The sequence below is a fragment of the Eptatretus burgeri genome, chromosome 3 (genome assembly GCF_056783735.1).
Source record: "Eptatretus burgeri isolate ZD-2024b chromosome 3, Ebu_testis_v1, whole genome shotgun sequence".
Lineage (NCBI taxonomy): Eukaryota > Metazoa > Chordata > Myxini > Myxiniformes > Myxinidae > Eptatretus > Eptatretus burgeri.
In genome coordinates, this window is record NC_140963.1 from 82525455 (window position 1) to 82538717 (window position 13263).

Genomic DNA, 13263 nt, shown 5'->3' on the forward strand with positions numbered 1-13263 from the left:
TGGAGTGGGAGTGGGAGAGGAGTGGGAGACAAGGAGAGGTGGGAAAGGGATACAGAGAGGAGGGAGTGGTGGGGCAGTGAGGAGGGAGGTATAGGGGAGTGAGGAGGTAGGAGGAGAGGCAATATTGAGAACAGGGAGGGAAGGAGAGAGAGAGAGAGAGAGAGGAGAGAGAGGTAGGAGGGAGGGGAGGAAGAAAAGGGAGAGCATGGATAGGGATAGCTAAGAGGTGAGAGCAAGGAGAGGGGGGGGGTGGGAGAATGATGCTTTGTCACATGTTGCTATAGACCGCAGTAGGTCAGGGGTGTGAGGAGGGGATGGGAGTGAAAAGGATGGAGGGATAAGGAGGGGAAAGTGGGGATGGTAGGAGGGTGTTCTGGACTTGTGTTTGGGAGATCAAGAGGATGAAGGATGGAGGGGTGATTGAAGAAATCACCGAGGCAACAGAGTGGGCATCACCGATGGTTCCTGTTGTTAAACCTTCAGGAGAGATCAGAATTTGTGTCGACCTGAAGAAACTCAATCAAGTGGTCAAACGTGAGAGATAAATCATTCCTACAGTTGATGATGTAATCCACCAGCTGCGTGGGTCATCATTCTTCTCTAAGCTGGATGCTGCATCAGGATTCTGGCAGATTCCCCTCGACCTGATAACCGCAAAGTTAACCACGTTTATGACACCATTTGGATGGTTCTTCTTCAAGCGAGTTCCTTTTGGAATATCATCTGGACCAGAGATTTTCCAGAGGACAATGTTTAAAATCCTATCAGGGATTGATGGAGTTATATGTTACTTCGATGACGTTCTCCGTCATACATCCACCACTGAAGAACATGAATGACTCTTCGTCAGAATGAAAAAGAGACTAAGTGAAGTAGGTCTCCAACTCAACAACAAAAAGTGTGAATATCTGAGGTCTGTGATCAACTTCCTGGGATACATAATCAGTGAAAAGGGCATGGGTCCAGATTCATCCAAAGTTGAGGCGAAAGCAAAGATGGCCGAACCAGCAGACATTACAGAGCTGAGGAGATACCTCGACATGGTCACTAACTACCTGGGCAGGTATTTGCCTCACTTGTCAATGGCCTTGACACCACTGAACCAACTGCTGAAAAAAGAAACTGCATGGACCTGGGAACCAGAACAGGCAGAGACTTTCTCCAACATCAAAGACATGCTTGCAAAAGCACCAACCTTGGCGTACTTTGACCCGGCCAAACCAACAAGAGTAAGTGCCAATGCTAGCAGCTCTGGCATTGGTGGAGTTTTGCTGCAAGAACATGAAGACGGACTTCGATCAGTTGATTTCTGTTCAAAAACACTTACGGAAGCTGAAATGTAGTATGCGCAAATTGATAAAGAGTGTTTGGCAGCAGTGTGGGCTTGTGAGCGATTTGAACTTTACTTGGTAGGACTTGAGACATTGACCTTGTGTACAGATCATAAGCCACTAGTTCCTCCAGTCAATGCCAAAGATTTGTCAGAGACACCTTTGAGATGCCAACACATGCTAACGAGACTCATGCAATTTAAACCCAAGGCTATTCACACCCCAGGCAAGGACATGATTGTTGCCGACACATTGTCACGAAGTCCTGTGTCTACTCGTGACATCATCGATCTTCAAGAAGATGTCCATGTCTTTGTCAGTGAGGTCGTCTCCTCATGGCCAGTATCAGATGCCAAGCTCAACGAGATCCGAAAAGAAACACAAAAGGACGTCAATCTGAAGACAGCTCTGGAATACACCATCTCAGGGTGGCCTGTTTACAAAGAGAAGGTTAAGTTAGCCGCCCGAAACCTGTTTGCAATCAGAGGGGAACTGAGCGTCTTTGATGGAATCTTGACGAGGGGTGACAGGATTGTCATTCCTTACACCCTTCGACGTGAAATCCTTGATCGTATTCATGATGGGCACTTGGGGGTTACAAAGTGTCGTGAGCATGCAAACCAGTGTGTGTGGTGGCCAGGCATCAGCAAAGACAGACATTCAAGAGCAGGTGGTGAAATGTCAACATTGTCTTGAGAAACAGCCATCACACCCAAGTGAGCCACTTCTTACATCGATGTTGCCCGATTGACCGTTCCAGAAGATAGGAGTGGACATTTGTGGGTTTAAAGGGCACCCATACCTTGTGTCAGTGGATTACTATTCCAGATACATCAACATATCATATCTTTCAGAAATGACATCATTCGCAGTGGAATGCAAAATGAAGAATATTTTTGCACAACATGGAATACCTAAGATGATCATATCAGACAATGGTCCACAGTTTGCTTCGGTAGAGTTCAGGAAATTCGCTACACATTGGAATTTCAGGCATGTTACAAGTAGTCCATACTACCCACAGGTGAATGGAGAGGCAGAGAGAGCAGTTAAAACAGGGAAGGAGATGCTCAAGCAGGAAGACCTTTTCCTTGCCCTACTGATCTACCGCTCAACTCCGATCCCAGCTCTGGAAGCGAGCCCAGCTGAGCTCATGTGTGGTCGGAAACTACGGACAACACTACCGACCATACCATCTATGCTCAGGCCTGGTGTTGTCAACCATGACGCAGTGCGGGAGCATGACGGTGCTTCAAAGCATCAACAAAAGAAGTACTTTGATTGCAGAGCACACCCTCTACCGGAGCTGCACCCTGGTGATCCTGTCCTTGTTAGAAGTGATGGAGATAAGGGTTGGAAGCAGCCAGCTGAGGTGGTTCAGCAATGTGCTCCCCGGTCATACATTGTGCAGATAGGAGGAGGAGGGGAGCTGAGGCGTCACCGCAAACCCCTCAGACTATGTCCAGCAGACGCTCCAATCGCAGGCAGCGAGCAGCAGCCTCATCACGTCAAAAAAATCAACAGGCCCAGTCCACGGGACCACTTCCTCAACTTCAGCCATCTGAGCAGATTCAACTCCAGCCGTCAAGGGAACAACCTGTCCAGACAACAGGACAGCCACCGATTCCATACTACACTCACAGTGGTAGAGCAGTCGTGAAGCCAACCAGATTACAGTAGCTGCTCATCGACATCCCTGGCTTTGATTATGTTGAAGTGTAAAATGCTTCGCAGAAATCAAAGGGAGCTTTTGAAGTGTGTGACTTAATTATTTTAAAACAATGTTATAGTGATGAATGTTTTTGCTTCCCATGCTTCGAACAATCCGTGTGCTCATTGTATTACAAAGTTTCACAAGTTAGTTAATCGATTTGCGTCGATCTAAAAGGGCAAGATGTGTTGAGATTATTTGTATAACAAGCTAATGGTAAAAGTTATGCAACCCTACATTGCCAATGTATGTTTGTTCTGTGATTACCAACTCCCTGGTAGCATGCGAAGTCCTCGCGCATGCACAATAAAAAGGAGGTATTCAAGTCGAGCCCGTTTTGGAACATGGCGTGTTGTCAGACTCTGTCTGGATCGGGTGAGCAATCCAGTCGATAAGTACGTTACGTGCATTACGGCCATCGAGGTGTGACACAGGAGTGAGACTTGAAGGGAAATGGGGGCAGGGGGTTCGACTTCCATTTGGGAAGGGGACCTGTGGGGAAGCAGGGGGAATGGTGCCGTCTACCGGCATTAGTACAGGATTGAACAAATGGGGTACATTAAAACAGCACGCTCAAACAAGATAACAAAACCACTCATTACTTTCAAACAGCACATACCATTTTAAAAGAGATTATAACATGGGCTTCCCTTGAGGTATGAGACTTGAACTGTGGCTGCCACCCTTTCTACTTGCTCTGGAACTGCATCTCTCTGAGGGGGTCACACACTGCCCGGAGACGCCCGGAGTGCCAAAGAATGCATGAACCGACAAACGAATACCCCTCCAGCAGCTGGACTCACCGCCAAGCCCAATCCTGCACCCAAGTCAGGCCAAGAGACCCGAGAGCCAATCGTACCCTAGCTACAATGCCTATAAATGCCTGAAGACACCAGTGTTTTGTGCCTTTATTTCATTGCAATTCACGTTTTACAAACAAAATGCGAAAACCTCCGGAATCTCTCATCCCGAGCTGAATCCTAAAATTCAAACCATGGAATCAAACCCAGCAGCAGCCCCAACTGCCAAAAAAGTGTCCATCAGCCCAACCCGCACAACACTCTCCAACATTCCAGGCTCAAAACACAACACGAACATCACAGCACAATATAACCACCTCCAAACCACAACACAACAACTGTGGGAACTTATCACAACCACCCATTGTTTATCACTCCATGAAAGTTGGAAGAGTGGTGAGAGGGGGAGGAGAGAGAGAGAGAGAGAGAGAGGAAGGAGGGGTGGTGGAGCAAGAACATACGAAGAGATGGGGGGAAGTGATGGATGGAAGGGTGGATTTGATGGAGGGAAGGGATGGATGGGATGGAGAGTGGATTCACAGCAACTTCCACAGTTGTTCATGAACACATGATACTCCAATCTCACAAAGTGAACACAAGGTGTAAGGAATGAATGAAGAATGAATGAATGAGTTCCCACCTGCTGTTCCTTCATCTGCCATTAGATTCCCTGCAGCATCTGCAATGAGCTTGGGTTTTGGAAACAACTCTCCCCTAATAACCTCTAAAGTACTCCACCAGGGGGTGTGTCTCCAAGCGTCTCCGGTCGTTGCTCAGCGTGGCCGCTCTGCGGTGAAGGTTACATTTTAAACTTTTGTCAGATTTAACTGAGACAATGGAACACACGTTTATATATGCACTTCATTTACATTATCACCGAAAATTGTCTTGAATGTCAATTTGATTTGATTTTCAAAAATTATCACCATCTCTATCATACCACAAGTTCTCAATGTTCAGTTCAGCTCACCGTGAAACAGTCCAAACTCACCGTTTAGATTGAAATAGTTCACAGAAATACACTAGAATAATACTAATAATGACATAATTAATAAATATGTATTGTTCATTTAGTACCCGGATTAACACATCAGAATCAACAGTAAGTGCAATACGTAGTTTTCCGGTCCGTCCACTCTCTGGGGACATTTCACTTCAGGTTGTTGAAAAAAAACGAAAAAATAGGCTTAGCTCTCGGAGATTATGATAATGCTGTAGAGTATTCTTCACTGATTATAATGCAACTTTCAGAATGAAAATTGGTCAAGCATTTATAGAGATATTGAGGTTTGAAAAATCGTTAGAGCGAGCAAATTCATTAATTATTAATTCATTAATTATGGAATGTACTCGTTGATATATTAATCAGAAAGCCCGAAGCATGTAGCATAATTTATCACTTATCCCCTCATCCGGGATCCGTGGCCTCGCCCCACAGCCTACGGCCCTATGTCCGCCGGTGATTATGTTAGATATCGGCACGATCGAGAGAAGCCTGCAAATTATCCCTGCTGCTGCACTGAATTGATGCAATCGTTGGGCCAGAATATTCGTCGTCAAGATGTTGCGTGATTAAATCACCAATACAGTCACTCGAATTTATACCGCCGACATACTTCTTAACAATCACCTCCGCCCCAGAAACCACAGTCAATCTGAACCACGCTGGGCACTGCTCAGACGCCATGACCGGACTACTGCGCAGTTTGGTTAAAGATGACTCGGCATTTTGGCGCGCGCACGAAATTATATTTTGAAAATAAATGCCGACGTTTACATTTCGGGTTTTGAAACTTTTGCACCTTCGGCGGAAAATGTATAAATATAAAAGGCTAAAAATGTGTTTTATGGCGAACGAAGTGAGCTTAATACTTAACGCGTGCACGTTAGAGAATAGGAAATAGGAAATAACAACAACAACAACAACAACAACAACACAGTATCCGTGTTGAGAGCTATGACTTTTTGCTTACGGTTGTTGTTAAACGCTGTGCGGTGTATAAACACGATTGGGTTTTATTTCTATCTTGTGAATATTACTTAACGCGTGCACATGAGAGAATAGGAAACAACAAAAACAACACAATACCATGGCAATTGTGAATCCGTGTCATTGGCTATGACCATTTTGCTTCCGTTTTTGGTTTTGTTTCTGAGTTTTTTTTTTTGTTTCCGGTTTTTTTTCATGGGGAATGATGCATGCCGGGAGATCATGACCGGAAGTGTTTATTTATTTATTCAATTATCTTTTCCCAAAGTTAATTTTATACTTCCGAAGATGATTTTTTTCATGACGGGAAGTGTTTATTTGGTATTTAACATTACCGGGAGTGATTTTGAAACTCTTTCCGGAACTTTTAATTTCTTTTATTCTAGACCAGAAGTGATCGTTTATTTATTTATCTATTCAATTATTTTTCCCCCCAAAGTTAATTTTAATAAATATATCTCCCGCATCATCAAAAAATATTTTTTAATCGTGATTTACATTATTTGATCGCTGATCCCGAATCCAGGCCGAAGTAACCGGAAATTGCGTCAAAATCATCAGCTGTGCGGCGCTTACACGTACCACGGTATCGTTGGCAAGTATACAGTTGTGAACAAGTTTTATGTAAAGTCAGAAGAGAATGTAAGAAGAATTCTACGTTCGCTTCTCGGCTTTGCCTATTCCATATTATTTATATTTCATTTCTCCTTCCTTCCTTCTTTGCGAATCACATCAGCGTTTTTGGCCATCTTCCAGATCACGTGATGATCAAACGGGAAGGAAATTCAAAAATCTGTCTGGTTAGATACAAGATAATATGTTTAACTAGCATAATCAATAAACAGTTGCCGAATATCTTGTAGAATGGCAGACTAGAAAGGTTTTGAAAATGGCGATTTTTTATAACTTACGTGACCTCGTCACCTCGACCCTGACCTTGAACCCAGACAAAAGTTATATCGTTGTGCAACACTCATCGACCTCTACCCACATACGAAGTTTCTTCAAGATCGGAAAGAAAAATTGTTGACGGACGGACGTACATTTGGTCCGGCTTTATTAGGTCATCTCGGTAGAGATGACCTAAAAACGACAACAGCCATGATTTTTTTTTAAAAAGTCATTTACATCACCATCTACTGTCTCTCCATGGCTTACAAACATCGGTTTGGTCCATCCAACCATCCCTTCCATCCATTCCTTCTATCCCTCACTTCTATTCATCCATTCCTTCCCTCCATCCCATCTATCCATCTCTTTCATCCATCCTCCCCCTCCATCCATCCCTTGGTAAGAAACGGCAGGCTTGGCAAGTGATTGGCGATCGTGGATTGGTCATATTAAGCACCACCCGGAGACGCCCAGAGTGTCAAAAAATGTGCAAATTGGACAAATTAACACTTTTTGTTTTTAGCAATCGGAACTGCTACTCAGGTCAAATCCACAGTTAAATTTTGAAATTTGGCTCAGATTAAGAGATTCTAGACTGGAACTTCTCGCATGCGCATAAATGAAATAAAGCCATGAACACTGGCGTCGCCGGCCGTTTATAAGCATTGCGATATATCAAGAGATTCATCGGTATGAAGATGAGGCATTCGACAATATGAGTGAGGAAAGTGAAAAACAACTTTGAGCACTTTTTCTCGTTAAGATATTGTTGCGGCCTTTTCCATGTCAATGCATTGTTGAGGTTGCCAAAAACAATGGTGAATTTAGACCCCAGTGAGATGACAGAGGGCTGACAAAGGGTTTGATGAAGTTAGAAGCCTTGATAAAGAATCATTTTACAACATGATGATTTGTCTGCAAAAGGGGTGTTTAAATTAAGCCAAACACTCACTTTTCATTCGTACACTCCCATGGAGTTCCCTCAGAATACATGCAAAATTTCAGGCTGTTAAGTTTCATGGTTTTGGAGTTATGGAGGAGACACACACACACACTGACGGACTGATTGACTGACTGCCACACACTGACATTGATTTATTAGAGATAATTATGTTGCCATTAAAGGTGATTGTGTCTTCTTCTTTCGGCTGCTCCCGTTAGGGGTCGCCACAGCGGATCATCCGTATGATCCACATCGTGATTTGGCACAGGTTTTACGCCGGATGCCCTTCCTGACGCAACCCTGGTCGCCTCTTACGACACAGGGATATGGTACACCTATTTTAACCGGGGTATACACCGGCCCAGTACACTGGTACTCACTTCGCCGACCTCGGAAGGATGACAGGCTGAGTCAACCCCCTGGTGTATTAATTCAGTGGTCCAACGGGGCTTTAACTCAGGACCTTTTGGATCCCAAGCCGCTGCCCTAACCACTGCGCCAACACCAGGCTTCATTAAAGGTGATTGTGTAGGATGTCCTTTCTATTGACAGAGCAGCAGGCTATTGAGAGAATGTTGTAAACATAACCGTGGCGAAAACTAATTAGTGGACAGATCTTCACTCGGTCGAATGTGCAAACATTTACACCCTGAACAGCCATGGAAATCAAACCCACACCAGTGAGTGAAATGCAACACTTCCCCCACTCAACAATCCAAGAACGCTCAACCCACTCAACCATCCAACAAGGCTCTATCCACTCAACCATCCAACAAAGCTCAACCCACTCAACCATCCAACAAGGCTCTATCCACTCAACCATCCAACAAGGCTCTATCCACTCAACCATACAACAAAGCTCAACCCACTCAACCATCCAACAAGGCTCGACCCACTAAACCATCCAACAAGGCTCGACATGCTCAACCATCCAACAATGCTCGACATGCTCAACCATCCAACAATGCTCGACCCACTAAACCATCCAACAAAGCTCGACCCACTCAACCATCCAACATGGCTCGACCCACTCAACCATCCAACAAGGCTCAACCCACTCAACCATCCAACAAGGCTCAACCCACTCAACCATCCAACAAGGCTCAACCCACTCAACCATCCAACAAGGCTCTACATGCTCAACCATCCAACAAGGCTCTATCCACTCAACCATCCAACAAGGCTCGACCCACTCAACCATCCAACAAGGCTCGACGCACTCAACCATCCAACAAAGCTCAACCCACTCAACCATCCAACAAGGCTCTATCCACTCAACCATCCAACAAGGCTCGACGCACTCAACCATCCAACAAGGCTCGACGCACTCAACCATTCAACAAGGCTCGACGCACTCAACCATTCAACAAGGCTCGACGCACTCAACCATCCAACAAGGCTCGACGCACTCAACCATCCAACAAGGCTCGACGCACTCAACCATCCAACAAGGCTCGACGCACTAAACCATCCAACAAGGCTCAACCCACTCAACCATCCAACAAGGTTGTATGCACTCAACCATCCAACAAGGTTGTATGCACTCAACCATCCAACAAGGTTGTATGCACTCAACCATCCAACAAGGTTGTATGCACTCAACCATCCAACAAGGTTGTATGCACTCAACCATCCAACAAGGTTGTATGCACTCAACCATCCAACAAGGTTGTATGCACTCAACCATCCAACGAGGCTCAACATGCTCAACATGCTCAACCATCCAACAATGCTCGACCCACTAAACCATCCAACAAGGCTCTATCCACTCAACCATCCAACAAGGCTCTATCCACTCAACCATCCAACAAGGCTCGACGCACTCAACCATCCAACAAGGCTCGACGCACTCAACCATCCAACAAGGCTCGACGCACTCAACCATCCAACAAGGCTCGACCCACTCAACCATCCAACAAGGCTCGACGCACTCAACCATCCAACAAGGCTCGACGCACTCAACCATCCAACAAGGCTCGACGCACTCAACCATCCAACAAGGCTCGACGCACTCAACCATCCAACAAGGCTCGACGCACTCAACCATCCAACAAGGCTCGACGCACTCAACCATCCAACAAGGCTCGACGCACTCAACCATCCAACAAGGCTCGACGCACTCAACCATCCAACAAGGCTCGACGCACTCAACCATCCAACAAGGCTCAATATGCTCAACCATCCAACAAGGCTCTTCATGCTCAACCATCCAACAAGGCTCTACATGCTCAACCATCCAACAAGGCTCAACATGCTCAACCATCCAACAAGGCTCAACATGCTCAACCATCCAACAAGGCTCTACATGCTCAACCATCCAACAAGGCTCAACATGCTCAACCATCCAACAAGGCTCTACATGCTCAACCATCCAACAAGGCTCTACATGCTCAACCATCCAACAAGGCTCTACATGCTCAACCATCCAACAAGGCTCAACCCACTCAACCATCCAACAAGGCTCTACATGCTCAACCATCCAACAAGGCTCTACATGCTCAACCATCCAACAAGGCTCAACCCACTCAACCATCCAACAAGGCTCTACATGCTCAACCATCCAACGAGGCTCTACATGCTCAACCATCCAACAAGGCTCGACATGCTCAACCATCCAACAAGGCTCTTCATGCTCAACCATCCAACAAGGCTCTACATGCTCAACCATCCAACAAGGCTCTACATGCTCAACCATCCAACAAGGCTCTACATGCTCAACCATCCAACAAGGCTCTACATGCTCAACCATCCAACAAGGCTCTACATGCTCAACCATCCAACAAGGCTCTACATGCTCAACCATCCAACAAAGCTCTACCCGCTCAACCATCCAACAAAGCTCTACCCACTCAACCATCCAACAAAGCTCTACCCACTCAACCATCCAACAAAGCTCTACCCACTCAACCATCCAACAAAGCTCTACCCACTCAACCATCCAACATGGCTCAACCCACTCAACCATCCAACAAGGTTGTATGCACTCAACCATCCAACAAGGTTGTATGCACTCAACCATCCAACAAGGTTGTATGCACTCAACCATCCAACAAGGTTGTATGCACTCAACCATCCAACAAGGTTGTATGCACTCAACCATCCAACAAGGCTCTACATTCTCAACCATCCAACAATGCTCGACCCACGAAACCATCCAACAAGGCTCTATCCACTCAACCATCCAACAAAGCTCAACCCACTCAACCATCCAACAAGGCTCTATCCACTCAACCATCCAACAATGCTCGACCCACTCAACCATCCAACAAGGCTCGACGCACTCAACCATCCAACAAGGCTCGACGCACTCAACCATCCAACAAGGCTCGACGCGCTCAACCATCCAACAAGGCTCGACGCGCTCAACCATCCAACAAGGCTCTACATGCTCAACCATCCAACAATGCTCTACCCACTCAACCATCCAACATGGCTCAACCCACTCAACCATCCAACATGGCTCAACCCACTCAACCATCCAACAAGGCTCTATCCACTCAACCATCCAACAAGGTTGTATGCACTCAACCATCCAACAAGGCTCTACATGCTCAACCATCCAACAAGGCTCTACATGCTCAACCATCCAACAAGGCTCTACCCACTAAACCATCCAACAAGGCTCTACCCACTAAACCATCCAACAAGGCTCGACATGCTCAACCATCCAACAAAGCTCTACCCACTCAACCATCCAACAAGGCTCAACCCACTCAACCATCCAACATGGCTCAACCCACTCAACCATCCAACAAGGCTCTACCCACTCAACCATCCAACAAGGCTCGACCCACTCAATCATCCAACAAGGCTCGACGCACTCAACCATCCAACAAGGCTCTATCCACTCAACCATCCAACAATGCTCGACCCACTCAACCATCCAACAAGGCTCGACGCACTCAACCATCCAACAAGGCTCGACGCACTCAACCATCCAACAAGGCTCGACGCACTCAACCATCCAACAAGGCTCGACGCACTCAACCATCCAACAAGGCTCGACGCACTCAACCATCCAACAAGGCTCGACGCACTCAACCATCCAACAAGGCTCGACGCACTCAACCATCCAACAAGGCTCGACGCGCTCAACCATCCAACAAGGCTCTACATGCTCAAACATCCAACGAGGCTCTACATGCTCAACCATCCAACAAAGCTCTACCCACTCAACCATCCATCAAGGCTCAACCCCCTCAACCATCCAACATGGCTCGACCCACTCAACCATCCAACAAGGCTCGACCCACTCAACCATCCAACAAGGCTCTACATGCTCAACCATCCAACAATGCTCGACATGCTCAACCATCCAACAATGCACGACCCACTCAACCATCCAACAAGGCTCTACATGCTCAACCATCCAACAAGGCTCGACGCACTCAACCATCCAACAAGGCTCGACGCACTCAACCATCCAACAAGGCTCGACGCACTCAACCATCCAACAAGGCTCGACGCACTCAACCATCCAACAAGGCTCGACGCACTCAACCATCCAACAAGGCTCGACGCACTCAACCATCCAACAAGGCTCGACGCACTCAACCATCCAACAAGGCTCGATCCACTCAACCATCCAACAAGGCTCAACATGCTCAACCATCCAACAATGCTCTACATGCTCAACCATCCAACAATGCACGACCCACTCAACCATCCAACAAGGCTCTATCCACTCAACCATCCAACAAGGCTCTACATGCTCAACCATCCAACAAGGCTCGACGCACTCAACCATCCAACAAGGCTCGACGCACTCAACCATCCAACAAGGCTCGACGCACTCAACCATCCAACAAGGCTCGACGCACTCAACCATCCAACAAGGCTCGACGCACTCAACCATCCAACAAGGCTCGATCCACTCAACCATCCAACAAGGCTCAACATGCTCAACCATCCAACAAGGCTCTACCCACTAAACCATCCAACAAGGCTCTACATGCTCAACCATCCAACAAAGCTCTACCCACTCAACCATCCAACAAGGCTCAACCCACTCAACCATCCAACATGGCTCAACCCACTCAACCATCCAACAAGGCTCTATCCACTCAACCATCCAACAATGTTGTATGCACTCAACCATCCAACAAGGCTCTACATGCTCAACCATCCAACAATGCTCTACCCACTAAACCATCCAACAAGGCTCAACCCACTCAACCATCCAACAAGGCTCTATCCACTCAACCATCCAACAAGGCTCTGCATGCTCTACCCACTAAACCATCCAACAAGGCTCAACATGCTCAACCATCCAACAAAGCTCTACCCACTCAACCATCCAACAAGGCTCAACCCACTCAACCATCCAACAAGGCTCAACACACTCAACCATCCAACAAGGCTCAACCCACTCAACCATCCAACATGGCTCAACCCACTCAACCATCCAACAAGGCTCTATCCACTCAACCATCCAACAAGGCTCTACATGCTCAACCATCCAACAATGCTCTACCCACTAAACCATCCAACAAGGCTCAACCCACTCAACCATCCAACAAGGCTCTATCCACTCAACCATCCAACAAGGCTCTGCATGCTCTACCCACTAAACCATCCAACAAGGCTCAACATGCTCA

General features: G+C 46.6%; 1 protein-coding gene and 1 long non-coding RNA gene across 2 annotated transcripts in view; one reads left to right on the forward strand and one right to left on the reverse strand.

The window, feature by feature from the left end:
- The window catches only part of LOC147030312 (uncharacterized), a 421339-nt gene that overhangs the window by 365046 nt on the left and 43030 nt on the right, over window positions 1–13263 (reverse strand). Inside the window, exon 5 of the long non-coding RNA XR_015056307.1 lies at window positions 4483–4629. This is a non-coding gene — a long non-coding RNA (uncharacterized LOC147030312). The remainder of the gene's footprint in view (window positions 1–4482; window positions 4630–13263) is intronic.
- Window positions 1–13263, forward strand: part of LOC147030315 (uncharacterized) — a 119356-nt gene that overhangs the window by 73567 nt on the left and 32526 nt on the right. The gene's annotated exons all lie outside the window — the stretch shown is intronic.